This window comes from Sus scrofa, chromosome 17 (assembly GCF_054392235.1).
Source record: "Sus scrofa isolate SSC_HxYL_T2T_F1_AM1 chromosome 17, Sscrofa_HxYL_maternal_Yorkshire_Landrace_v2.0, whole genome shotgun sequence".
NCBI lineage: Eukaryota > Metazoa > Chordata > Mammalia > Artiodactyla > Suidae > Sus > Sus scrofa.
In genome coordinates, this window is record NC_139399.1 from 62994439 (window position 1) to 63020415 (window position 25977).

At 43.3% G+C, this 25977-nt stretch overlaps 1 long non-coding RNA gene across 1 annotated transcript in view; it reads left to right on the top strand.

Annotated features, from left to right (window-relative positions):
* The window catches only part of LOC146395392 (uncharacterized), a 109431-nt gene extending 86936 nt beyond the window's left edge, over positions 1 to 22495 (top strand). The window contains exon 3 of the long non-coding RNA XR_014832638.1: positions 20812 to 22495. This is a non-coding gene — a long non-coding RNA (uncharacterized LOC146395392). The remainder of the gene's footprint in view (positions 1 to 20811) is intronic.
* Positions 22496 to 25977: the final 3482 nt, after the last annotated feature.

The window sequence follows — 25977 nt, forward strand, 5'->3', positions numbered from 1 at the left end:
GTCTATAAAATGTGGTAATTTAAAAAGAAATATCAAATAAACCATGTTATAGGTAGTTCAGAGATACGGCCAGAGTTATGGTGAAGATACGCTATGTGATTTAGTAAGGTATGAAGAGAGAAAAAAGCTGCAAGGACAGTGACCATGTGATTGGCATTTAGGAAAACTGAGCTATATGCAACGTCCAAGTTCTTTATTTTTCTCCGTTGGCTGTACCCCTACCTTCGTTGTGGCAAAGCTACCCCATCTCACCTTCTCCCTTGGTAACAGGACCCCATTTTCCTGTCCACTAATTAGCCACGCCAAGTAGGGGAAGCTGAGGGAAGCTTGATTGGTCCAAACCAACGGTGGTGTGACAGCCTCACTCCTTTTGTGGGTGACTGGGTTTAGGCAGTAGCCTGTGACCCCATTCTATCCAGGAGACCCAAGGGTTCGTCAACGTGGGTGGTTCCTGTCAATTTAGAGTTCTCCTATGTTCTGCTCGATAGAGCTGTACGAGCAAGAAAGGCCAGAAACCGTGGCAGCCATCTCAAGACCTGCAAGTCTAAGCCTGAGGACCCACCTCTTGAGGATGGTGATACAGAAAGATGGGCCTCGATGGTCTCTAATGACAGGTCTGTAACCCCCAATGAACCGTTGCTGGATCTGCCCTCCCTCCAGATTTCTCGTTCAGTGAAGTAATAAATTCCCTTCTGTGTACGCCTCTTACTTGGTTAGATTTTTCTCTTAGGTTAGGGTACCTCTGCTCTGAGTACCTGGTACTCACCGTGGTGGCCTTACCTGGCTGACTGTGATTTTCTGTTCGTATGCCTGTTTTTCTCACGTGGCGTTGCTCCTTGAGGACAGGAACGGTGTTCTGTTTTAACCCGGTGTCCAGAGATGCTCCTTCCATTTATGGGCCGAGCAGATTATGAGAAATATTTAGCCAAAATATTTCTTCCATGAGCTGTAATGAATAGTCAGTAAGAGCTTGATTTTGGAGCTTGTGTTCCAGTCCTGCGTCTACCATTTGTGTGATGTTGAACAAGACACCGCCAGACTCAGTTCCCTTATTGGAAAAATGGATCCAACACTAGTGTGTACTTCTTCAGTGTTTAGGTGATGCAATGATGCACATAATTGCCTAGCTGATAATAAATTCTGTCATCATTCACAATTCTTTCGCTTTCCCACAGGGGTTTACATATGTGCCCAAAGATACGATAAAAAACTCGGTCCTTTTTTTTTCTTTTTTTCTTTTTAGGGCATATGGAGATTCCCAGGCTAGGCGTTGAATCTGAGCTGCAGCTGCTGGCCTACACCACAGCCACAGCAACATGGGCTCCGAGCCTTATCTGCCACCTAGGCCACAGCTTGCAGCAACGCCAGATCTTTAACCCACTGAGCGAGGCCAGGGATCCAACCTGCATCCTCATGGATACTAGTCGGGTTTGTTATTGCTGAGCCACAGTGGGGCTCCCAGTTCTGTACTTTTTAAATCATCTGCTTATTTCTGTATCTAGCTCTTGAACGAATTAGAATCCCACAGCCCCTTGTATTTTAGAGCTTGCATTTCAGCTTCATCCATGTCTGTTATATGAGAAATAGGCCTTGTCTAGTATCTAGACCACAAATACTTATTTGTGTGTTTAAAATAAAGAACAGGAGTTCCCGTCATGGCTCAGTGGTTAATAAACCTGACTAGCACCCACGAAGACTCAGGTTCGATCCCTGGTCTCACTCACTGGGTTAAGGATCTGGTGTTGCCTTGAGCTGTGGTGTAGTTCGCAGACGCGGCTCAGATCGAGCATTGCTATGGCTGTGGCTGTGGTATAGGCCAGGGGCTACAGCTCCAAATCAATCCCTAGCCTGGGGACCTCCATATGCTTTGAGTTCAGCCCTAAAAAGCCAAAAAAGCCCCCCCAAAATCGTAAATAAATAAAATAAAATAAAGAACAAATGTCTGTCATAGTGGATGCATAATTTAACCTTTTCATCATTTGCTATGAAGTCTAAATTAATCTAAGAGCACAATATCAACGAGGTAAAATTTTTGACCTTTAATGATGCTTCAAGTATCTTAACATTTTAGTCATCCCGACACCTCGTGCTAATTTTAAGTGACTCCCTTTACTATGTGTTCAAGAATGTTTATTGAAAGGACAAAAACGAGGAAAGAAGGGAGGGAGGGAGGAAAGAGCGGGAAGGAAGGAGAAAGGAAGGGAAGAGAAAATCTAAATCTTTATCAAGTGGAAAGGCGTTTGGATCAACTGTAAGATATCTTTATATGGAATATTATACTGGCAGTTAAAAGAATGACGTGAATCACTATAGATGCACCCAAAGGTGTGACCGGTGCAAATTGCAGAGCAGTTTGTAGAAGATACGCAAAAATATTTGCTTTTATTTAGCTGAGGTAAAAAGATGTATGGAAGGAGAGACACCAGCCTGTGTAATAATTTTACCTCGAGGAGGAAGGAGATGGACACATTTAATGGGTTTTGTGTTTTGGTTTTTGTTTTGGTTTGTTTTTTTTTTGTTTTTTTTTTTTTTTGTGTGTGTGTGTTTTTAAGACTGTACCTGTGGCTTATGGAGGTTCCCAGGTTATGGGTTGAATCGGAGCTGTAGCCACTGGCCTACACCACAGCCACAGCCACAGCAATGCCAGATCCAAGCCACATCTGCATCAATGCTGCAGCTTGAGGCAACGCTGGCTCCTTAACCCACCGAACAAGGCCAGGGATCGAACCTTTGTCCTCATGGCTACTAGTCAGATTCGTTTCTGCTGAGCCATGACGGGAACTCCGCATTTAATGTTTTTACATATGTCTATACTCTTTGGCTTGTAGTGAATATTACTGAGATCTAATTTACCGTCAAGCTCAACCATTGAAGCGTACAAGGAAAAAACGTTTGGTAAAATTTCCACATTGTGAAACTCTCTCCATAATCTGGTTCTAAGCCACTTCATCGTCCCAACAAAAGAGGCTCACACCCAATTATAATGAATCCGCATTCCTACCCTTCGCCCCAAGTAACCACGAATGTACTTTCTGTCTCTATAGATCTGCCTTTTCTGGATAATTCATATAAATGAAATGATACAATGTGTGATCCTGCTTCTGGCTTCTATCACTCAGCATGTTTTTGAGGTTCTTTCATGTTGAGGAACCACCTGTCAGTGTTTCATTCCTTTTTATGGCCAAAGAGTGTTCCACTGTCTGGAGCTAGGACACTGTGTTTATCCGTTGGTTAGTGAGCGGACCTGTGGTAGGGTTGGCAGGTTAAATGTGCAATGTCCCATTTAATTCGTCCCAAATAATGTGTGATATACTCATGCTAAAACATGATTCAGTGTTTCTCTGAAGTTTGAATGGAACCAAACATCTGCTTCCATTTACTAAAAATGTAGGACCTTTACTTTTGAAGTTTCTACTGTTTGGCTCGTGTGAATAATGCTGCTGTGAACATTCCCACACAAGTGTTTGTGTGGCTGTGCATCCATTTTTGTAATTTGGAAAAAAAAACAGCCACCTTTAAACATTAAATAAAACCTCCCTTTCTGAATGGATGCCAGGAGCACCAGCAATTTAAAAGTCAGTGAAATAGCTTAAGATATTGTTAACGAATCTGTTGCAGAGAAAAGCACATAAATATTGGGCTCTGCTTTAATTATATGTCAGCATTTCCTCCTATGGCAACTCTGCGCTGCCTTGCTTTATTTTATTGCTTGCTGGATTGCCTTTGGTTGTTTAAGAGGATCATAAACCTTGGGTCCCAGACCTGCTTGACATCTAAATAATCTAGGTCCGGCTCATTAAAAGCTGAGATCAATAGCTTGCTGAATACTTTTAACACAGACTGCGTGTTTTCAGGTGAGGCACATTTTGGATGGCAGGACAGAATGAAATTTGCCGTCTTGCTATCTTGCTGTCAGAATTATGGAATAAAGCTGACTACCGCCACCGTTTTCCCACCTCATGCCTTTGCCCATCATGTTTCCTGGGCCCGGGACACCATTTCCCTGACGGCTGCATGACTCATCCTCTTACTGCATCCAGTTTTCTGTTCAAATAGTGATGATGGAGAGGCTTCCATAACCACCCACTCGGGCCTGCAGAAACTTGGCCTCTACCCTCTCCTTTTTAACTAGGTTTGATAGAGTTAGCAAATAAAAATACAAGATGCCTAGTTAACTTTGAATTTCAGAGGTTTCTCTCTCTCTCTCTCTCTTTTTTTTTTTTTTTTTTTTTTTTTTGAGTCCAAGTTTGTCCCAGGCAATATTTGGGGCATACGTGGGCTAAAAAGTGTTTGCGGTCGATCTGATGTTCAGATTTAAGTGGGTGCCCTGACTTTTATTTGGCAGCCCTCCTCTTCACAACACGTGGTCCAGCTGGACATGATATGATAGTTTTATCTGCTTATTTATTTCATTGTTGGCCTCCTGCTAAGAGAGCACGGCTGTATTTGTGTCCTAGGGTCGTCACGACACATTACCCCAAACTCAGTGGTTTAAAACAGCAGGAATGTATTCGCTCACAGTTCTGGAGGCCCAATGTCTGAAATGAAGACGTCAGCAGGGCCACGTTCTAGCCAAAGACTTTGAAGGAGAACCTTTTTCTGGCTTCTTCAGCTTTTGGCGGCTCCTGGCCCTGCTTGGTGTGTGGCCACACCCCCCCCCACCCCCCCCCACCCCCCCCCAGTCTCTGCCTCCTTCTTCTCATGGCTGCTTCCCTGGCTCGCTGTGTATCATGGTCTTTCCTGCCTCTTATGAAGACACCTGTCATTGGGCTTGGCCCCCACGCTAATCCAGGCCCCTCTCATCTTGAGATCTTTAATGCAATCACACCTACAAAACCCTTTTTCCAAACAGGGCTCATAGTTAGAGGTGTTGGGGGGCGTGTCTTCGAGGGGGCACCTATTTAACCCCCTACGGTGGCCCATAGGAGTTTGAATGACTGAGTGGGAAGTCAGTGGAGGTGGGCATTTGGGGTTTCCATTCTCTTCCACAGATGTCTATGCAGAACCTACTGTGTGCTCAGGTGAGGAGGGGACGAGGTGTGCATTTCTCTTTGCAGGTTCCTGAGGGAGCTTCAGGGAGAAACGTTCAAAACCTAGAGATGGAGTTTGGAGTTAGATGGTGGGCACTCCTGGCCTCAGAGGTGCCCCGTGAGGCAAGTTCTAGGAAGGGGGCTGAGGATGGTGCTCCAGTGAGCGGAGAAACGATGGGCAGAGGGACATCCACGCATGCGCCTTTCCTGATGTCAATGCCAAGAGCCCGCAGCCTCCGGGTCCTCGGGCAGAGAGGCCGTTTCACCAGCCAAGGGCGTTCGCCCGGAGCCAAGAAGAGAGAGCCAGCTTGTCGGGAAGCTCTCCCTCCTGCTTTGGAAAAGTTATTTTGACACCTGTTCAGGCCCAAGCAGCCCGTTATTGAATTTTCTTGCTTCCTCTTAGACAAACTGGAGCCCAAGTGGACTTCGAAGGCACCTAATTCCAACGAGGGACAGACACCTGCTTCATTTTGGATGAAGATTCTCCAACTAATAAGAGCATCATCGCCTCCAAATTAGCCACCGTGGCAAGAAACACCCATATTTCCAGGGCTGTCTTCTTGGCCAGTCATTCAGGGCCCTGTGCTTTCCTTACTTACAGTGGTGGGAAGGACAGTAAAACAGTGGTGCAGCTAAGCAGATAACAATTCCAGGCAGTGATCAGTGAGAGGGAGGCAAGGGAAAGAGCTAAAGGGGTAGCGTGGGGCTGGGGCAGGACCTGAGGGAGCCCCTCTGGCTATGGGTAAGGGGCAGGGAAGACCTCTTTACAGAGCTGGCTTTGGAGCCCAGGCCTCAGGGTGTGATGGAAAGACCCACTGGACCACATGGAGGAGCCGTCCTTCTGGGCACAGGGGACGAGGCTGAAGATGTTAAAGTGGAAACAATTTGGGACTCTTGGGGCATCTCTCATCCATAATATCTGCAGCCAGATACACCCATGGGTATCAGGGGTGGATTTCATCAGTGCCAGTGGGGTCTCTACAATTACAGCAGACCATGCTGAGGGACAAGATAAAAAGACAAGCCCATGATAGCCACATTCAGAGGAGCTGGCAATATACCCGAGCAGACAAATGTACATACGTAATTCTAGTGAGCAACGAAAGGCGTGATCTGGGAAGAGTGAAAGAAAGTATTTATTTTTATTTATTTATTATTTTTATTACTCAAATGAATTTATCACATCTGTAGTTACACGATTATCATAACAATCCAATTTCACAGGATTTCCATCCCATAACCCAAGCACATCCTCCCACCCCCCAAACCGTCTCCCCCGGAGACCACAAGGTTTTCAATGTCTGTGAGTCAGCATCTGTTCTGCAAAGAAGTTCAGTCTGTCCTTTTTTCAGATTCCACATGTCAGTGAAAGCATTTGATGTTGGTATCTCATTGTATGACTGACTTCACTTAGTGTGATAATTTCTAGGTCCATCCATGTTGCTAAAAATGCTGGTATTTCGTTTCTTTTAATGGCTGAGTAATATTCCATTGTGTATATGTACCCCATCTTCTTCTTCTTCTTTTTTCTTTTTTTTTTGTCTTTTTGCCATTTCTTGGGCCGCTCCCGCGGCATATGGAGGTTCCCAGGCTAGGGGTCCAATCGGAGCTGTAGCCATCGGCCTACGCCAGAGCCACAGCAACGCGGGATCCGAGCCGCGTCTGCAACCTACACCACAGCTCACAGCAACGCCGGATCGTTAACCCACTGAGCAAGGGCAGGGACCGAACCTGCAACCTCATGGTTCCTAGTCGGATTCATTAACCACTGCACCATGACGGGAACTCCTACCCCATCTTCTTGATCCACTCCTCTGTCGATGGACACTTAGGTTGTTTCCATGTCTTGGCTATTGCAAATAGTGCTGCAATGAACATCGGAGTACATATGTCTTTGCGAGTCGTGGTTTTCTCTGGGTAGATGCCCAGGAGTGGGACTGCTGGATTGAATGGTAGTTCTATTTTCAGTTTTCTGAGGACTCTCCGTACTAAGAAAGTATTTATTAATGTCAGGATTTCAGATACAAATGTCTTCATGGGGTGAAAAAAATCTCTCATAAATCCTTGCCTGGGATGAGGCTGATGAGATAACTTCCTCAAGGGTCTGGGGGAAGCAAACTGGATCGAGAAAAACCCTTTAGGAACTCGGCCCTCAGCACCATCATGCATACTTTTTAGGAGAAGGAGGAAGGAGACAAAAGATGAATGTATTCCAAAAATGTGAATGCAAATGTGGACAACCCAGAAATCAATGGAAGTCATTGTTCTTAAGACATGCAAGCAGCCCTATGTGACCATTCTGTGTTCCCGGGACAGTTGCTATGCGTGCAGCAGTATTTCGGCTTTTTTTTGTTGTTGTTCTTTTTGTCTTTTCTAGGGCTGTACCTGTGGCATATGGAGGTTCCCAGGCTAGGGGTCTAATCGGCACTGTAGCCGCCAGCCTACACCACAGCTCACGCAACGCCAGATCCTTAACCCACTGAGCGAGACCAGGGATCAAACCCGCAACCTCATGGTTTCTAGTCAGGTTCGTTAACCACTGCGCCACGACGGGAACTCCCATGCAGCAGTATTTCTGTAAAGGGGTCTTAGGTCCCGCATTCCAAACTGCATTTCCCTTTTCTCCACATCCTCTCCAGCATTTGTTATTTGAGGTCAGTCAGCCTTTTTAAAAGATAGAGATCCACGACTCCAATCAGTTTTTAGTAAGGTAATTCCCAAATCTTGTTAATTGTTTCTCTCTCTTTGCCCCTTCTCTGTGTGTTTATTTATGCATCTTTCTATCTGTAATTTGTCAATACGACTGCTATCATCGTCCTTGTGAAATTAAGAAAAGCCTAAGGAAAGTTAGTTTTCAAACCAGAGTATTTGTGTTACTGATTTTTTTGTGATGGAAATTTTAAAATACAATTACATGAACATATCTATAAATATTCACACATTACTTTATGATAAATTTTTTATATTTGATGATCTCATGGCTTCAGATTTTTTTTTTCTTTGTTTACTAAAAACTTTGGATCATCCCAACATTAAATTTTGTATTTTCTTCTTTTTGCTGAACAAGGCTAATAAAGAAACAAAATGAAAATGCCATTGCTTATTGAACTACAGACATAAATCTCAACTCTTGTGAGATTCTGGAATCAGAGATCTATTTCAGAGATTATTTGCTCCAATAAACTTTTCCTAGAGATGCCATATGTAAAATTCTCTCTGCTACAGATTCAAACATTCACTGCTCCAGGAGATAAACAGGCTGGTTAAAAAAAAAAAAAAAAAAAAAAAAAAAAAGTATGCTTTCAGGAGCCAAATAAGAGTAACAAATGAGTTTACAGCTATCGTCTCAGAAAAATTACAGGAATGACTCTGCATTACCGCACAGAATCTTGCCATTTGTAGAGCCTAGAGTCATTTTCAAATAAATATAATAAAACCATCATTCTTCAGCCACACGTTTTCTTGTGTTTTAAAGTAGCCGTTGCCAAGCACTGTCCCTGTTTATATTCATACATATGTTTCCTGCTGAAGAAGTCTAGGCATCCTGTCTAATAACCTTTTGTTTAAGGGAGTTAAATTATTGTGTCTCAGAGCCCTCATCCTGCTCTGATGCTTATCAGCCTGGTAAGAGCTGTGTGTGGCAGGACCTTCTGTGGTCTTTTTAGTACCTTACACAGGACGCACTACGGAATGATATTTGTTGTCACCTGTGACAACAGGCTGTAGTTGTTGGATACAGTGAGATGGTTAGTTACTCCTCTCACCGGTTCAGTGGAGGGAGACTGCAGATAAGAAAACTCAACATTGGGAGGGTACCACCTCCCCCCAGTCAATATATTAACTGACATCTAAGTTGGAATCGCACCAGACAGGATTGTTCCATGACCCCAAAACATGTATTATAAAATTCATTTGGGGAGTTCCTATTGTGGCTCCATGGAAACGAATCCGACTAGTATCCACGAGGATGTGGGTTTGACCCCTGGCCTCCTTCATTGGGTGGGGGAATCCAGCATTGCGGTGAGCTGTGGTGTAGGTTGCAGATACGGCCCGGATCCCGTGTTGCTGTGGCTGTGGTGTAGGCCAGCAGCTGCAGCTCCGATTTGACCCCTAGCCTGGGAACTTCTATATGCTGCAGGTGCTGCCCTAAAAAGACATAACTAAACAACTAAATAATAAATAAATAAATTTAAAAAATTCATTTGGAAGAAGGAAAACAATTTGAGAGAGACTAAGAGAGAGAGAACTATTCCCCTTATCTGGTACCAATACTTATTACAAGGTATAGTAATTAAATGGTTAGGCCTGATAGCTTCGTGGCTAAACTTTCCAAAATAGTTATTTCATCTGCTTCGTGTCTTTGGTTCTGTAAGGAATAGAAAGAGATTTTTGAGAGTTAGAGAACCTGGATAGAACCAGAAATATGTAGAGGCAGTGAATAGTCGAGCTGCCTGGAACTTTTTCCTTTATCCTCGGCATTAGTTCCCAGATGTATGAGAAGAATCTAAGCTTGTCAGTGCCGAGGAGGGGTGCTGCTACCAATTAGATTGGCTGTGACCTGGGGATAGTAGGGAAAAGACCCTTTGTTTCCTCTCTTAATTTATGATTCTCGATTTTGACGAAATAGCGATGTTCTCGGGCAAATCCTCAGGCTGGCGCTCTCACTTTCAGTGGAAAACGAACCTTATTCGGCATCATAGCTTTCCCCCCTGAGAGGGAGCCCCACCTGCAGAGTAGTCCAGAAACTAAAGCACCAGCTGTGCTCTCCTGCTCCAAGATCAGCATCCCCCCCCACCCCCCGCCCAGGTCTCGTATTTGAATTGGGCCGACAATTCTGATGATGATGGGTTGAGCAGAATGCCATCCAGCTTGTTCCTGCACAGTTTTATTGGCTTTGCAAGTTTTAAGCTCATAAAATATGTTTTGTCAGTAAAAGAAACCAGCCTACAGGGAGCAGATAATTATGTAATAAGGCATCATTTCCCACGGTTTAATAACCATAACCTGTTTTAACTGTTACAGATTATAATATCAATAAAGCCTTGGTCATTTATTATCTGTTTTTCACATCTTCTCCTTTCAGTGAAGATATTAGAAAAGGTCAGAGCTGCTGTCAGATCCCAGTGATAAAGAGCAGGATGGTGCTTTGGAGAATGGCAGTCCTCGCGGCGTTAAGGGCTATAAACTTTTTAAATTGAATTGTAAAAGTTTATAACTAATAAAGAAACTCTTTTAGGTGGTTTTAATGTTATTTGGTCGCTTGAAATATTTCACAGATGGAAACAGATGGTGAGGTCATGAAATGGGTGCGTATTCAGCATCGTAAAATGCAAGTGCATTTTCTCGCTGTTAGAGATGCAGCAGTGTCGTCACGATAACGCTGTAGGTCATGTTTCTACGAAGGTCAGGTTCTTTAATTCAGCTCTTTATAAATAGAGACAAGATGGAGAACAGCCAGCAGATCTCCTTTTGGTAACATAAATATATATTTCTTATTCTCTCCTTCAGATGACCTTGAGTTTCTTTCTTGTGATAGGTAAGGTACACTTCACCTGCGATAAGAATGGAACTTCATAATTGGCGAAAAGTCATTTTAATGAGAAGATTAATTTTAAGAAGATAAATGTTTACATTGTAGTTTCCTTGAGGGTAGATTCTTGGTCTTTCCATTCAGAGTCATTCATTCATTCTTTCATCCAACAAATAATTAGTGAATACCTACTATGTGCCAGGCATTTCCCTAAACACATAGAATACCTATCATGTGCCAGGCATTTCTCTAGACACTTAGGCTATATCAGTGAAAAAAATAGGGGAAAAAGTCTCTTTCTTTATGAAATTTACATTGAAGTAGGACAAAGCCAGGCAAAAACTAGAAATAAAATAGAGAAGTAAATTAGTGCATTATTGTAAGTAAAATAGTATATTTGAAAGTGAAAAGTGCAATTAAAAAAAAAGCAAAGCAAAGCAGGTTTAATGCAATCAAGAATGAGGGCTGACCTGAATAGTGGGATCCCCTAGAAGGGATCACTATTATCGTATTTATTTATTTGGCCACACACATGGCATATGGATGTTCCCGGGCCAGGGATCAAATCTGAGCTGCAGCTGTGACCTACACCACAGCAGTGGCAATGCTGGATCCCTAACCCCTGAGCCACAGCAGGAACTCCAGTTCCTATTATTTTAGTATGTATCTTGCAGATCTTTATTTCACAATGTATGCACATATATATTTATTTTAAACAAGCCCAGAAATAAACCCAAGCACCTATGGTGAACTAGTCTATGACAAAGGAGGCAAGAACATACAGTGGAAGGAAGATAGTCATTTCAGTAAATGTGCTGGGAAAACTGGAAAGCTACATATAAAAGAATGAAAATAGAACACCATACACACACAAAAAACTCAGAATGGATTAAAGACCCAAATATAAGGCCAGATACTGTAAAACTCCTAGAGGAAAACATGGGCAGAATGCTCTTTGACATAAATCACAGCAACATCTTGTTTGATCCACCTCCTAGAAGAATGACAATAAAGACGCACATAAACCAGTGGGACCTAATTAAACTCAAAAGCTTTTGCACAGTGAAGGAAACCTTTACAAGAATGAAAAGATATTGCAATGGGAAGAAAATCTTTGCAAATAATGCAACAGACAAAGGCCTAATATCCAAAATATACAAACAACTCATATAATGCAACAATGAAAAAACAAACAACCCAACTGAAAAATAGGCAGGTGACCTGAATAGGCACTTCTCCAAAGAAGACATGGATGACCAACAGGCACATGAAAAAATGCTCAACATGACTAATTATTGGAGAAACGCAAATCAAAACTACAATGAGGTACAACATCACACCAGTCAGTATGGCCATCACTACAAGACAAGAAATAACAAATGGATTGATTAATTGAAATTAAAAAAAAGTTTCAAGTAACAAATGCTGGAGAGGGTGTGGAAAAAAGGATACCCTCCTTCACTGTTGATGGGAATGTAAATTGGTTCAACCATATGGAAAACGGTATGGAGGTGCCTCAGGAAACTAAATATAGACTCCCATATGATCCAGCAATCCCACTCCTGGGAGTATATCCAGACAAAACTTTCATTGAAAAAGATACATGCATCCCTGTGTTCATCACAGAGCTATGCACAATAGCCAAGACATGGAAATAGCCTAAATGTCCTTGACAGATGAATTAAGAAGATGTGGTATGTATATACAATGGAATACTACTCAGCCATAAAAAAGATAAACTAATGCTATTTGTAGCAACATGGATGGAACTAAAGATTCTCATACTAAGTGAAATACATCAGAAAGAGAAAGATAGGAGTTCCTTCGTGGCACAGTGGAAACGAATTCGACTAGGAACCATGAGGTTGCGGATTCGATCCCTGGCCTCGCTCAGTGGGTTAAGGATCCGGCATTGCCATGAGCTATGGCATAGGTCACAGACACGGCTTGGATCTGGTGTTGCTGTGGCTCTGGCATAGGCCAGCAGTTACAGCTCCAATTAGACCCCTAGCCTGGGAACCTCCATATGCCATGGGTGCGACCCTAAAAGTACAAAAGACAAAAAAAAAAAAAGAAAGAGAAAGATAAATAACATATGATATCACTTATTTGTGGCATCTAAAATATGGCACAGATGATCCTGTCTACACAACAGAAACAGACCACGGCCAAGGAGAGCAGACTTGTGGTGGCCGGGGTGTGGGGAGGAGGGAGGGGGAGGGATGGACAGTTCAGGGTTTTTGGATGCAAACTGTTACTATTTGGAATGGGTGGGCAAGGGGGCCCTACTGTACAGCACGGGGAACTATGTGTGATTGGGTCGCTTTGCTGTACAACAGAAATTTAAGAAACATTGTAAATCAACTATAATTTTTTTTAATGTGAAAAAAATGATAGATTCTTGGTGAATGCACAGCATTATTACTTCCTTTCCAGTGTCATGAAAATTCTCCATGTCAATGACTGTTTTTCTAAAACATAAATAGATGAACATGGTAGTTAGGGAGGTCCTCCTGGAGGAGGCGGTATTTGAGCAGTGACTTAAAGGGGATGAGCAGTAGACATCCATACCTGGATGAAGAGAATTCCAGGGAGAAGGATGAGCCACTGCAAAGGCACGGAGAGGGTCATGTGCCTGGATTGTTTGAGGAGCAGCAGGAAGCCCAGGGCGACTGGATGGGGCGTGAGCAAGCAGGAGAGAAGGAGCAGAAAGCAGAGAGCAAATGGGTCCTGGGTCATTTAGGATCCTGAAAGCCATTGCCAGGGCTTTGGATTTACTTTGAGTGAAATGGGGTGCTTTGGAGGGTCTTACGTGGAGAAGTGACATGACGTGACTTATGATTTAAAAGGAACTCTCAAAAAGATCCCTGCACGCTTACGTTCATGGCAGCATTATTTACGATAGCTAAACTGTGAGAACAACCTTCGTGATCATCCACAGATGAATGGGATAAAGAAAACGTGATATGTGTAAGAGAAGGCAATCGTGACATTTGCGAGAACATGGATGGATGTTGAGGGTATGATGCTAAATGGAATAAATCAGACAGAGAAGGTAAATACCATATGATCTCATTAGTATGTAGAATTCAGAAAACCTAACACATAGAAACAGAGAACAGATGGGTGGTTGTCAGAGGCTGGGGTTTGGGGATGGGGGAGATGGAGGAAGATGGTCAAAAAGGTGCAGACTTCCAGTTAGAAGATAATAAGCTCTGGGGATGTGGAATGTTCAGCATGGAGGCTGTGGTTGGCAGTACCATACTGCATATTTGAAAATTGCTAAGAGAGTAGCTCTTAAAAGTTCTCATCACAAGAAAGAAAATGGAATGATGCGAGGTAATGGGATGCTGGATACACTTGTGCTGATCATTTCACAGTATACACATAATCAAGTCATTATGTCGTGTACCCGAAACAAATATGCTGCTATGCGATGATTACATCTTAATAAGACTTGGGGAAAAAAGGAATCCTCTGGAAACTGCTTGAAAATGTATTGTTAGTAGGCAAGGGCTGAAGCAGAGAGACTGACTAGGAAGCTGTAGGAGCGATCCTGGAGAAATGAGGGTGCTTGGACCATCTTGGGCTGTGGAGATGGTGAGAGGTGGTCAGGCATTAGGTATGTTTGAACTTAGAACCAACAAGATTTCCTGCAGATCAGGTGTGGACTGTGACAGAGGGAAACAGGGATGGGTCCAGGGTTTTGTCCTGACCAGTGGAAGGATGAAGCTTCCACTGTTTCCTGAGATGAGGCTGCAGGAGGAAGGGGTTTCGTTTCCACTTGGGACAAGTGGAGCTTGAGATGTCTTCAGTCGTCCAAGTGGAGATGCCAAATAGACAGCTGGGGATTTGGCAGAGTCTAAAATTGGAGAGTTCTGGACTCTCCTGCGAATTTGGAAGTTATTGATATATGTGATATTTAAACCCAACTATCATATGCCATGTGGTATTTAAAGCTATGGGCCTGGAAGTGATCACTAAAGGCATGGCTGTGGATAAGGAAGAGGTCTCGGAATTGACTCTGTGACCCGCTCAATAGCAGTTGAGTTGGCGAACAAAGTGCATGAGTCATGCTGGCAACGAGTGCACTCCTCCACAGAATGATAACTCAGATAAATTGCACTAAATATGTAATTCATGAGAGCGGTAGGATGGAGTTATTTATAAACGGAAGTGTGACTTCTTCCGGGTCCAGGATGGAAGTGGGGACCAGATGAAGAAGGTCACAGTGAGAGGAGAGTTGTCACAACTGTGCCGTGTTTGTTCACTGAGTCATGTATTCGTTTGTTTCAATGGATACATTTTAATTGCCTAACATGTGCCAAGCCTCAGTCTCTGATACTGGGTGTTTAGCCTGTTTTGCCTCCCAGCATCAGTTTCTTCTTTCCGATCCCCCCAATTTTCCTCGCAGGCATTCCTTCTTGCAGGTGTGTGCAGTCCTCCGGGGGGCAGTAAACCTGGAAGCCAGGTCCACAGTGGTACTGCCAGGAGAGCAGGCACATGACCAAGCTGGGCTGGTGGGACTCTTCATACCAGGGTGTTGGCTTTTCAGCAAGGAAGGAAAAAAGTGTTGGTATATATGGGCCGGTAGAATAGAACTCAAGTCATACATGCAAGCTACACATGGACACATATAATTTAAACTTTTCTAAATTAGTAGGTTGGGATTAACATGTACACACTACTGTATATTAAAAAGGATAACCAACAAGGACCTACTGTAGGGCACGCAATATTTTGTAATAACCTATAAGGGAAAAGATCTGAAAAAGAATATATATATGTACATATATACATATACACACACACACGTATACGCATGCATATATATATATATTTGTATAACTGAATGACTGTGCTGTACTCCTGGAAAAGTAACATAATATTGTAAATCAGCTATACCTCAATTTAAAGAAGGGGGAAAAGAGGAAAAATGAAAAAAACAAACAACCTATTAAATAGCTACTAAAAAAGTTAAAAGAGGAGTTCCCGTCGTGGCTCAGTGGTTAACAAATCCGACTAGGAACCATGAGGCTGCAGGTTCAATCCCCAGCCTCGCTCAGTGGGTTAAGGATCTGGCATTGCCGTGAGCTGTGGTGTAGGTCACAGATGCGGCTCGGATCCCACGGTTGCTGTGGCTGTGGTGTAGGCCGGCGGCTACAGCTCTGATTAGACCCCTAGCCTGGGAACCTCCATATGCCATGGGTGTGGTCCTAGAAAAGGCAAAAAGACCAAAAAAAAAAAAAAAAAAAAAAGTTAAAAGAAACCAGATTAATTATTTTAATTGTGTCTTTTATTTGACCCATTCTATCCCAAATATCATCATTTCAACATGTAATATTATAAAAATTATGCACAACGTGTTTTACATTCTTTTTCTGGCGCTAATTCTTTGAAATCAGGTGTGCATGTGGTGCACTTGCATCTTTTTCCAGACTAGCCACATTTCAACTCGCAGTCGCCACATGTGGCTGTGTGCTGTACTGAAGAGTGCGAGGCTGAGTCCGTTCAGTTCCGCAGCAGCTCCCGGATCAAAGGGTTGTAACGGCAGGTTCTGCTCCCCAATCCCTCAGAGCTTCCTCAGTTCTTGCAAAGTCCTCTCCCTGGTGTCCAGCCTCCCGAGAGGAGAGGGTCCGTATGTGTCCAGGAACTTCTAATCCAGTTCTTTTTGCTGAGGTTGCTAGACTGATTTTCAGTTACATGCTTTCAAAGGATCGTCAATGCTATGCTTGTTTTTCAATGACAAAAAAAAAAAAAAAAAAAAAAGGGAGGGTTTGCATCAGATCAAGACCCTTTCACAGTTCTAATCTCAAGGGTGAAATCCCTTCAAAAAAGAGCAGAATGGGTCTGCCTGGATTTAGATGGAGAAAAAAAAGCTCCAGAATAGAGTTTTGAGTGAACAGACAAAGGTGCCTAACAGGTGTATAGGTCTTATTTGTGTACTTTTTTCAAGATCACACATGTATATTTAAGAGCTGTATCTCTCTCTCTATATGTAAGGTACTGTTAACTGTTGTACAATCTGACTTCATAACGATGCTTTACAACAGCGAAATGAGTAAAAACATCAGCTTATGTGCATAGGGTTCTAACCGCAGATGGAGAAAAGATCCAGCTTGGAGGTGAACGGTTACCGTGGTGGGTCGTCCGTCCCCCCGTCCCCACCCCCGGTGTTTAACAAGGTGAAGTGGGAGAATTTGGAAACTGTTCTCTCACTTCTCCTTGCCAATAAAGGGGCAGAGGAGATTCAAGAGTTGGGACTGTGGGAACCATCCAGGCTCATGTGATAACGTTCTGATTTTTTTCAAAATGGAGCCTCCCTTGGCAAGATGACAGGATGGGAGAGGGGGCTTCATTCCCAATTTCTCACATTAGCCGATTTGAGGGCTCCATGCGGTGGGATCAGAAAAAATCCAGGAATTCCCCTCATGGCACAGTGGTTAACGAATCCGACTAGGAACGATGAGGTTACAAGTGCGATCCCTGGCCTCGCTCAGTGGGTTAAGGATCCGGCGTTGCCGTGAGCTGTGGTGTAGGTTGCAGACGTGGCTTGGATCTGGCATTGCTATGGCTGTGGTGTAGGCCGGTGACTACAGCTCCGATTCAACCCCTAGCCTGGGAACCTCCATATGCCACAGGAGCGGCCCTAGAAAAGGCAAAAAAAAAAAAAAAAAAAAAGAAAAATCCAAAGTGCAGGCAAGCGACAGTTCAAGCCCCACCTGCAGGAAGAAAAAAAAAGCACATATGCAGGTGTTTGGCCATCTCTACAACGTTTAAATGGAAAGAACCCAACTGGCTGAATAGTGGTGACCCTTAGTGAACATGGGGAGGCGATGGGCAGCAGGAGGGCTGTGGGCTGAATTGTGTCCCTTCCTCAGCTTCACATGTTGAAGTCCTGACCCCTGGCACCTCCAAATGCAGCCATGTTTTGAGGTGGGCGTCTTTGCAGCGTCATTAAATTACAGTAAGGTCCCGAGTCCAGCCAGACTGCTGTCCTTGCAAGAAGAGGAAATTTGGACAGAGAAGCACCCAGAGAGAACATGAAGTGCGGGCAAGAAGAGGGCCATCTGCAAGCCAAGGAGACAGGCCAGAGCAGATCCTCCTCTCTTGCCTTCAGAAGAAATGAGCCTGGATCTCCAACTTCCGGCTTTTGCAGAACCGTGAGAAGATCCATGGCTGCTGTTTAAACCATCTCATCTGCAGCCCTACCGTCCCAATGCAAAGGAGTAACTGGATAGAGAGGCAGGCTTTCCTCTGTCATGTTAAAGGTTTCTCTTCTACTGTTTGTATTATGTGTACTTCTCTTTAAGAAGCAAAAAGTGAATATGTGAAAAACAAGGACTGAGAAACCTCCCTGACTCTCATTTGTCCCTCTTCTTCTTCTTTCTTTTGACACATTCTCTCCCTGGAATTTTGCCACATGTGAAGGGATCTAATAGGAATAGGAGAGACCTTAATAGCTGCAGAGGTAGGAAGGTAGAACTCATGACCTGATTCCTCCTTGTTCGATCTGACTGTTGATTTCCTTGCCTTCTTGTTTAATTGTGGGAAGGATGTGATGTTTATTAAAATGACTCTGTCAGAATGGCCGTCATTAACAAGTCAACAAACAGCAAATGCTGGAGAGGGTGTGGAGAAAAGGGTACCTTCCTATACTCTTGGTGGGAATGTAAACTGGTACAACCATTATGGAAGACAGTACAGAGGTACCTCAAAAAACTAAATGTGGAACTACCATATGACCCAGCAATCCCACTCTTGGGCACATATCCAGACAAAACTTTCACTCGAAAACATACATGCACCCCATGTTCATTGCAGCACTGTTCACAATAGCCAAGACATGGAAACAACCTCAATGTACATCAACAGATGAGTGGATTAAGATGTGGTACATATACATAATGGAATACTACTCAGCCATAAAAACGATCAAAATAATGCCATTTGCAGCAACATGGATGGAACTAGAGACTCTCATACTAAGTGAAGTCAGTCAGAAAGAGAAAGACAAATACCATATGGCATCACTTATATCTGGAATCTAATATACAGCACAAATGAACCTTTCCACAGAAAAGAAACTCTTGGACTTGGAGAACAGCCTTGTGGTTGCCAAGGGGGAGGGAGTGGGATGGACTGGGAGTCTGGGGTTAATAGATATAAACTATTGCATTTGGATGGATAAGCAATGAGATCCAGCTATATAGCACTGGGAACTATATCTAGTCACTTATGATAAAACATGATAGAGGATAATGTTAAAAAAAATGTATATGTGCGACTGGGTCATTTTGCTGTACAGTAGAATTTGACAGGACACTGTAAACCAACTATAATGGAAAAAGTAAAAAATCATTTTAAAAAATAAAAAAAATAAAGTGACTCTGGAATCATCTTTCTCTTATTTCAGTCTCTATTCTTTTGTCCAGTTGATTATTACACTTTTATGAAGTTCCTGATCTGGAACAATATACAGTATGGTTCTTTGGTTGCAAGCAACAGAAAGTCTATCTTATAATCTTAAGCAGAAAAAATAATGCATTGAAAGCAAATAAGAAACCTGGCAGGTTCTGAGGCAAAGTTATAGAATCAGGTTTGAAAAAAGACCAGGAGTCAAGAAGGTTTATGGGGTGAGGCTGAGTTGTGGTCAGAATTGTTGGGCTGTTCCTTTAGGATGGCACCAGCAATGTTAATTAGCCCTCATTTGCTCTTTTTCCTCTGAATCATTTCCGTTAAGATTCCATGCTCAAAAGAAAAAAAGTATCTAGGAGTTCCTGTCGTGGTGCAGTGGTTAACGAATCCGATGAGGAACCATGAGGTTGCGGGTTCGATCCCTGGCCTTGCTCAGTGGGTTAAGGATCCGGTGTTGCCGTGAGCTGTGGTGTAGCCTGAAGACACGGCTCGGATCCCGCGTTGCTGTGGCTCTGGCATAGGCTGGCGGCTACTTCTCGGATTCGACTCCTAGTCTGGGAATCTCCATATGCCACAAGATCGGCCCTAGAAAAGGCAAAAAGAAAAAAAAAAAGTGTCTAATAAGCTTAGGTCACAGACCCATCCTTATTCAGGAAAGGCAGGGTACTGATATGTGTCACACTTTTTCCAGCAGAGCAGATGCTCGCTGTCACACAGACCCAATATACTTTCGCCAGAAGGGGATCCTAAGTAGTAAAAACACCACGAGATTTCTCTTGGATGGTAATTGATTTGTTTATTCCACAATGTAAAAGTTACTTGACATTGGCAGTGTTCTCTAGGAAGATCTTTCATAATCTTCTAAGGGGCAGAGTTGGATGTATGGTTTTCATATACGGCATCCAAGACGATAAGTGATTAATAGATGCCTAGAGTGATAATGCAAAGTAAATTTCATTCCATTTTGCCGGGATAGCTTTCTCCTCCCTTGTGTGTGTCCCTTCTGTAGGTTTTGCTCCTTACTGTAAATTTGCTTTCTTTTTTAAATGCAGTGCTCATTGTGTTGGCCAGATCTTACTTTATTCCTCGCGTAACTGAAAAACTTACCTAACACCCGCATCATCACTGGAAAAAAAACAGTAGACTCTTAGAGTCTTTTCTTTTCCTCAATGTATTTAGAGACCTAGTTAATATATTTACAATGCAAATTTTAGGAGCAAGTTTCTAACTTCCTTTTTTCATTCCTTCTTTCTCTCTCTCTCTCTCTCTCTTTCTTTCTCTCTCTCTCTCTCTCTCTTTCTCAATTTCTCTTTTTCTTTCTCTCTTTCTCTCTTTCTTTCTTTCAAGTTCTCAGGCTAGGGTTGAATAGGAGCTGCAGCTGCCGGCCTATACCACAGCAGCACAGGATCCACACTACCTCTGTGACCTATGCTGTAGCTTGCAGCAATGCTGGATCCTTAACCCACTGAGCAAGACCAGGGATCGAACCTGCATCTTTATGGATACCAGTTGGGGGTTCTTAACCTGCTGAGCCACAACGGGAACTCCAGGAACAGGTTTCTTAAAGGTTTGAATTAAGTTATTTAAAAGTATATATACTTGATTGTACTAACTCTGATGAAATATTACCTTGATATGAGCTGTGGTTCTGAAATTGCTATTTTATTTTTACCTAATTAAAATAGAAAATTAAAGTGTTGAAGTTTGGGGCTGTATTTGAATCATGTTCCTCAAAGGTGACTTGGGTTGAGACTTTATAATGTGGTGGAAAGAATATGAGCTCCTGGAATCCTGAAGACTCCTGTGTATCCTTATAAAATCTTATCATTCCAGGTGTGAAAGATGTATCAGAAGAGAACTGGTGTGTGCAGACCTTCTGGCTGAGAGCATGTGTTAAGCATTCAGCAAACGTAAGTTCCCTTTCATTCCTGCCTTCTTTTTGAATGACTCTGCTAGGCAGATGAGGCAGAGGCAAGATACTGGTGAGCAAAAGACTTAAACTGAGACCTGAATTTAAATCTGGAATATGCCACATACTAGCTCTGTGGCTGCAGGCAAGTTACTTAATTTCTCAGAGTCTTAGTTTCTTCATCTAGAAAACAGGACCAAAAAACAACGATTTCTTACTGTTGTTGGAATCAGCTGCTTGGTGTGTCTATTTCCTGCACTCAATGAATGTACCTGCTATTATTTGGGAACTAACATATTTACATGACTGACTCATTTCTGTTCATGACAGCAAATACTCTGTATTATATATTGAAAGTACCTCAATGAGTATTTGCTTGTTCCATTTATCTAGAGGATTTGGTTCATATAAATACAATAGTTGTGATCTGAAGCCAGAGCAAAGCATGTAACCCACAATTTCCTAAAATGTTTCTAGAGCACACCCCGTCCTAAGATGTAATAAAATGAATCATCGGGAAAATGTTTTGTGTTCAAACAGGATTGATGACATTTTGATGAACAAAATTCCAAGTACTGTCTTTATTGCAGGACTTCTCAGAGCCTTTAGCATACACGCCTCCAGTGTCACTCTCCAGAGGCAAATCATAGACAGGGTTGTCTGACTTTTTTGATCAATAAACATTACTATGGGGTCAGGGCTATTGGGAAAACATTGTGAAGTGATGCCATAGCTCTTTTACCACCCGCTTGTCAAGTGGCACAGGAAGTGATCACAGCACACAATCCACCTTGCTCAGAGCAGCCATTTCGAATTTAATCTAGTTGTTCTTGAAAGTTCGACTTTCTTTCCCCCCTACTGAATTGCAGCCTATGAAGGAGAAACAAATTGCCTCCCCACTGTTCACACTTCTGCTCCATCTGTAAATGTTAGGAAATACCATAAAAAGAAATTTTAATTCCTGCAGCAATAAATATGCAAATACACATTTTCTCCAAATACGGCTGGGGCATCGTTTCCCCTCTTCCACTACCTCCGAGTCCCTAAACAGGTCTGAATCTGCTGACAGAGCTTTTTCCAGCCATCTAGCTGACTTTTTCTTTTGTGTGCTAGCAATCTGTTAACCGTATTCCCAGGGAACTTGGAGAAAGAACAAGTGCTCTCTCCTCCTCCCCCTTTCCTCCGTCTCCTCCTCCTCCTCTTCCTCTCTCCCTCTCTTTCTCTCTCTCTCAGTGTGCTTCCGTCTCTAATTCTTTTGCTCGCCCCTCCTTTAGGCCCTCCTTCCATCCTCCCCTCCCTGCTCCGTCTGTCTTTATCTCCTTTCCCCTATTCTTATTTCCTGGAAGACTTGTCACTGGACAGACAACTTGACACTCATTTAATCACCTGCTTGCCAAGCACAGAACCAAGTCCGTCTCATTCTATGTCACTGACATTTGTAATTCACAGTTGAAGCCTTTGTTCCCAGTCCCCCAATGACCTCAAAGGAGTTTTGCCCACAGGAGATCGAAGTCTCCTTTTTTAATGTATGAAATGTTATCGTTTTCTCCAGACTTCTGCGCCCAAGTGAGTCTCAGGCAAAAAAAAAAAAAAAAAAAAAAAAAAAAAAATCTGTCCATCCATCAATGGTTAGAAGTGCAGTGATGTTTCCATCAAAGTTGAGGTTGGAGATAGGATAGGAAAGAAAAAAAATCTTGGGGAGTAGAGTCAAACCGATTGCCCAGAGCTTGCACTTGAGGTCAAAGAGGATTGTTTACATGATGCTACCTGGGCAGCATTTTCTTTGGTGTCTTGTACCCTCATTATATTAAATGACGACATGCACATTTTTGGGATCCTACTGGTGACGGATATTACAGGAAGATGTAGTCATGTCTTTTTACTTAGGGGAATGATCTGACCTCTGTAAAACGGAGGCATAGTTGGGGTACAGTGTAGACAAAGTAGATGATAGAAAAAAAGCAAATTCTGCATGATGGTGTGAAACCTTCTCTGCCTTGCCCACCTGTGTTTGGTCGGCAGGTAGTGAGGGCTCAGTCACTGCGTGCTTCAGGATCAAAGAGATACTCTCCAAAGAGGTTGTTAACACATTGGAACAACCTTGTCTGTGTACTTGTGTATGGAGTTGCATGTCATGGCTAAGTCATGCCATGATGGAGTGGTTGACTGCATGATAGTTAACATTGGCCTTGAGCATGAAGCCCAGAGTGGGCTCTGTCCCATCTGTGTGGTTTTGTGCAAGTTATTTGGTCCCTCTATGCCTCCCTCTCCTCATCTCTGCATTAGAGATAGCAGTAGCTATGATGGATTTCCTGCAACAATGGATTAAGACAATGGGTGTGAAATTCCTTGGCATGGTACCTGGCAGATAGTAAGCATTCAATAAATATTAATATTATGACTGTAAACTGTGTATCAAATGGGTTCAAACTGGGTCAGTCCCTGGTAGAGTAGTACATTGCTGTGCAGTGTAAACTTTGTATAAACATTACACGTATAAGCAATGGATCCAAAATGAAAATGTGGGACTATATATATTGTCATTAAGTCATTGCCCCCCACCCCCAAAAGCATGATAAGACACGTTAGGGCAATAGTTCATATCGTATCTTATAGAATGCCTTACAAAGAGTTATTTCGAAACATTGCTCTGGATCAATTGTTCTTAATCAGGGTCAATTGTTTCCCCCCCACACCTCCCGCTGTCCCTCCCCTACCTGGGAACGCAGCATTATCTGGAATCATTTTGGGATGTCACAGCTTCCGGGGTGGGAACAGCTGGGTGTGCTACTGGCTTTTAAAGGGTAAAGGTCAGGCTAAACAGCCCCCAGTGCCCAGGACAGCCCACAACAAAGAATGGTCCATAGAGCTGAAACTGAGTAAGCACGCTTTGGCTTTTTGGGTTTTAAAGAATCTGACTTTTTTCAGACTCTGAGTCACCCATTCTTTGTTTTTCTTTCTTTTTCTTTTTCTTTTCTTTTTTCTTTTTTCTTTTTCTTTTTTTTTTTTTTTTGTCTTTTTAGGGTCTCACATGCAGCATATGGAAGTTCCCAGGCTAGGGGTTGAATTGGAACTGCAGCTGCCAACCTACACCACAGCCAGAACAATGCCAATTTGAGCCACATCTGTGACCTACACCGCAGCTCAGGGCAATGCCAGATTCTTAACCCAAGCAGTGGGCCAGGATCAAACCCATGTCCTCATGGACAGTAGTCAGGTTCGTTACCACTGGGCCATGACGGGAATTCCAACCCATATTTTCGAGTTCGAAGAAGGGTTAAGTCAAAGGAGTTCCCGTTGTGGCTCAGTGGGTTAGGAACTTGTAGACTAGTTGCCATGAGGATGAGGGTTTGATCCCTGGGCTCGTTCAGTGGTTTAGGATCCAGCTTTGCTGTGAGCTGTGGTGTAGGTCATGGGTGCAGCTCAGATCCCGTGTGGCTGTGGCCGGCAGCTGTAGCTCCCTTTGGACCCCTAGCCTAGGAACTTCCATATCCCACAGGTGTGGCCATAAAAAGCAAAAAACAAAACAAACAAACAAAAAAGACAAGAGAAGAGCTAACTCAAATGGCCAGTTTGGCCATGAGAACTGGGTAACAGGATCACTTCTGGGAGCCCTAAACCTGTTATTTTTCCTGGGATGCATTTGCCAGGCTGCAGGATCAGAACAGAGAATGACAGTGTGGTGAGAACGCCTCAAGAAATATCCTGCTTTAGAATGTTTTGAATGAGTCATTTTCAAAAATTCACATGCACTGACTGGCGACAAAGATCCTAATTAACCCAGATTTCATTAAAAATAAGAAGAGCTCATTGCAGTTACGCACACTTTTTTCATTAGGTGGTAAAACAACCCTGTGAGGGCGGCAGAAAAAATTAATTAATTCCGAGTAATAATAATAACGATGATAGCTGTTATTTATAAAGTATGGCCACTGTGTTAAGTACTGAGTAAAGTGAGGAATTTGGGAGCTGGAGCTGCATCCCTAGCCCCTCCTTTCAGACCTGCTATACTAGCTGTGTGAGTCTAAGCAATGCCTTTTTCTTTCTGCTGTTTTGTGTTTTAATCTGTAAAACAGGAACGGTAATACTATCCGCTAAGGGGATTAATGAGAATGCAAAAGGATAGCGCCTCCAAAACACTCAGCCCAGTGACCGTCAAACATGCTTCCCGTACAAGAGAGTTAATTATATTTGGAATCATCCTCCCAAAAACTGTGTGGAAGGGAGCTATTTAAAGATGGGAACATCGTGGCTCCCATTGTGGCTCAGAGAAAGCAAATCTGACCAGCATCCACGAGGATGCAGGTTTGATCCCTGGCCTCCCTCAGTGGGTTAAGGATCCGGTGTTGCCGTGAGCTGTGGTGTGGGTCACAGACACGACTCAGATCTGGTGTTGCTGTGGCTGTGGTGTAGGCCTGCAGCTGCAGCTCCGATTTGACCCCTAGCCTGGGAAGCTCCATATGCTGCAGGTGCAGCCCTAAAAAGATGAAAGAAAGAAAAGAAAGGAAGGAAGGAAGGAAGAAAAGGAAAGGAAAGAAGGGGGGAAGATGGGAACATTTAGAAAGGAGAGAACTGTGTCAGAAGGAGCTGAAGTAAATTCCCACACGCCAAGTCGTGTCGCATTCCAAAGCCCACTTTGTAACCTGCTCTTGAAGAGTGTCTGGCCGGTATTCGGCCACAGCACAGCCTGATGAATGGCCAGGCTCTCTCCCAGGCTGTATCTGCGGTAACCCGCGGCGGAAGCTGCCTTGGCCTTGTTTGCTGCACTTAGCCTCTCACGAACGTCACCAGAACAAGGTCCCAGGCCACGGGCGGGTGCATGAGATGATTCAAATACCATTACGGCCCATGTCACGTTGGGGAAATCGCCCGTGGAAAAATAGTAGGAGGTGTTTCAGTGTTTTCACCAAGAACTCAGACTCACAGAAGGCAGGTCTTCATGAGAAGCCCTGCTGCTCTGATCACATCCCCGGGATGTTATTCTTGCAGCTTTCTTCCAGAATTTACTAGACGGAGGCCTTGAGAGGAGACAAATCTTTAGGCCGCCCCCGGCAAGAGCATTGTGTGTGTGTGTGTGTGTGCACGAGCAC